The sequence below is a fragment of the Aedes aegypti genome, unplaced genomic scaffold (assembly GCF_002204515.2).
Source record: "Aedes aegypti strain LVP_AGWG unplaced genomic scaffold, AaegL5.0 Primary Assembly AGWG_AaegL5_hic_scaff_1984_PBJ_arrow, whole genome shotgun sequence".
Lineage (NCBI taxonomy): Eukaryota > Metazoa > Arthropoda > Insecta > Diptera > Culicidae > Aedes > Aedes aegypti.
In genome coordinates, this window is record NW_018735471.1 from 15,773 (window position 1) to 18,956 (window position 3,184).

The 3,184-nt window shown below is 34.7% G+C and overlaps 1 long non-coding RNA gene across 1 annotated transcript; it reads right to left on the minus strand.

The window, feature by feature from the left end:
* Positions 1-434: 434 nt before the first annotated feature.
* LOC110680901 lies at positions 435-778 on the minus strand. Its single transcript, XR_002503019.1, has 2 exons — positions 665-778; positions 435-605 (listed from the first exon to the last, which is right to left on the minus strand). It is a non-coding gene; the product is annotated as an uncharacterized LOC110680901 (long non-coding RNA).
* Between the last annotated feature and the right edge of the window lie 2,406 nt (positions 779-3,184).

Genomic DNA, 3,184 nt, shown 5'->3' on the forward strand with positions numbered 1-3,184 from the left:
AAAACCTAAACGGGCGATAAGAGGGATGTGAAATCAATTCCTACTCTCTGGAAAAACATGGCGAATGAATATCTCTAATAATGGGATCATTTCTAATTCGATCTCCGATACGTTTCATTATTAGGTATTTTACTTATTGAGAAGCTGACTTGAACTGGAAACGGTACGTACTTCAAGTGTTTAGGGCACTTTAGTACACTGTAATGTTACTTAACCAAATGTTCTTCTCTTTCTTTCTAACGGCAGTACAAATTTTAAAGGAACAAAGAGATCTATCGTCAAGTTCAAAACTGCTCGGATACACGTATTCGTATAAAGTCAATTGCATTCGATTTTTCGTCTTGATAAAACAACGTTTATTTGCCGCACAGTTATTTTTTTCTTTCCAACCGCATACAAATATTAGGAAAAATATTAAGATAACTGCTTAAACATTCGGAAGCCAATCAAAAAATAATAAGTTTAATCCATTTCTTTTGGTACACGCATTAGTTCTTCACAAGTGGTCAAATAGTGACAGTAAGAATCTTTTTTCTAGCAGCAGATGCAAAGAGCGGGCAGCAAACAGCTTATCGCCATCGATGACCCACTCAATCTATGTGAACCTGGAATTAAAATCAATTCGATCATGTTTCGTGTATTGTGCATTAATATTAATAATTACCTGTTTGGCAACACCGATTTGGTGTTTCAGAAGAACAGAGAATTTCATTTGCGATAACAACAACTGTGACAGAATGATATTTTGGTTTTGAAAACAAAGTTACTATGATTGAAACGAAGAAAATTTGACACTTTGAGTATCACTTCTGAAATAGGCATACTAGATGTTGGTCACACGAACAGTCGCGACATTAGCATTCTAAGGCTAATGCTTCTACTATATCGAGTCATGGAACATCGACTCATGGAGGTATCACTGTATTTATATAAAATTTTCAAATAAAAAAAGAAAATAGGCCCTTTTCAAGCATATTTCGTGTTTCTCCATTCCAGAAAAAAAATATTTTGATTGAGCGAATCGTAGCTAAATCGTTTATCGTTTGATCAAAACATTTATGCTTAAGTATTGAAAAAAGAGTGCACGGTAAAAATAGAAACGATATTTTCAAATGAAAATTTAAAGCTAATAGTTCTTAAAAACCGCAACATTGATGTTTTTAGTTTTTTGATATATTTTGCGGTTGTTGTAGGTATTGTTTAGGACTATTTGGAAAAAATATGCACGGTAATAAATAATGACAGTTTTTTTTTAATTAAAAAAAATAAAATCGATTTTCTATGAAAATGCATCTGTGAATTTTATTATTTTTGGACATGTTTTAGGGGACAGCTTATGTGATTTGTTGCACAATGTTTCTTAATGGAAGAATTATTAGCTTAGCTTAGCTTAGACTGACTACACATATCAATGGTTGCTATTCCGTGATTGACCGAAGTCAGTGAAAATGCACAAAGAATCAACTAGAAGTTCGGCTGGGATTGGCCATAATCTTCTTCAGTGTGCATAATTCAGTGCCTCTATTTATACAGGGTCAATAACGGCGCCGGCCACGTCCTTGCAGTCAGGTGGGATTGGGGGAAGGAATGTTAGTGTGTAACCTTTGCTTTTTGGAGACCGTGTTTGCCTCTGCATCTCCACAAAGGTTACTGGGAAGGATGTTTGTTAATGGGGAGGATCGTTGGGTCATAGGATTCACTTTGATAAGCGATTAGACCATGATAAACAATGATTTGTGAGATATATACATGCTTATACGTAAATATAATATTTTCATTTGATATGAACAATTTCTATGTAGAGGAAAATTATGCCGACACTTGAGGTGACGAACCATTCAAAGTTTGTTGAACAAATACCTAAATGTAACATTCTCACAGCTGTCAGGAGAAAGCATTTATTATATTTTACTCATTTGAAAAGAAACAAAAAACTCGATTGGTTGGGACATCATAGAACACTCTTATGCCGACACTTACAGTGGCGAACCATCCAAAGTTTGTTGAATAAAGTGAACCTTTCGCAAGTCTACACTTGTAGTGTCGAACCATTCAAAGTTTTTTTAATTACAAAAATAAAGGTGTATAAGAGGTGTTCTGAAAAAAAAATGTTAAACATAATAAATCATGAATCAGAGTTTGTGTCGACACTCACAGTGACGAACCATCCATAGTTTGTTGAAAATCATATTTACATCCCACCATTGTAACGATTGAATGTGCAGTCATACATATTCTATAGATTAGAAATAGTAGCATGAAACGAGCTCACCAATTGATCCGTTATCCTTGACTGAGCAGCCACAATCCACTTTCGGCTTCACTCGTTTGCTCGGCTATAAAAAAGCACTCAGGAAAAAAAAATAAGCGCGCGACCCAAAAAGAATTAAAAAAAAACTTTTCGGGCTTTCTTGACGCACTGCCCAGGAGCAAGCGTCAAGGTCGAAGGATCAAACAGAACTAACCGATCGTGGCACTTTTTCAGTTACTCCAACCGAACTCACCGATCATGCCACTTTTTCACTTACTAGACCAACGCGCGACATGTTTGATCCTGCCCTCGTCGCTCGCCCCGGCAAAGCAAGTGTCAAGGTCGAAAGATCAAACAGAACTCAATGTTTCTTAATGGAAGAATTATGGACAAAAAGTTATAATTTTATAAAATATTACAATTTTGAAAAAAATCGAAATAAAGGAAAGAAATATTTTTTTATGTGTTTATTTGATGGTACAGAAAATGCATTGGAAGAGTACTTAAGTACATTTTTTCTAGGTTGCATCAATTTCGATATATATTCATACTTATATAAAATTTTCATATAAAAAAAGAAAAATAGGCCCTTTTCAAACATATTTCGTGTTTCTCCATTCCGGAAAATTTTATTTTGATTTCAACAACACAAACCAATTCAAGTCAAGTACACAACACTGAAGACGGCTTTACAGTTGAGGTTGAAATACGCGTATCTGTCGAAGGATACAATAGTAGAATTAAAAGGAACAGTACTACTCATCTTTTTGTATATTTACAGGCATTCTACTAACAGGCTCCACAAGGGTTTTCATCACTTTTGCCTATGTTAGTAGGTATGATGAACAACACGTTTTTTCCCATACCCATACATTTGGACTGGTAAATGAATAAAAGAAAAACGATGCTTTTTTTAAAACGTACTTCATGGGT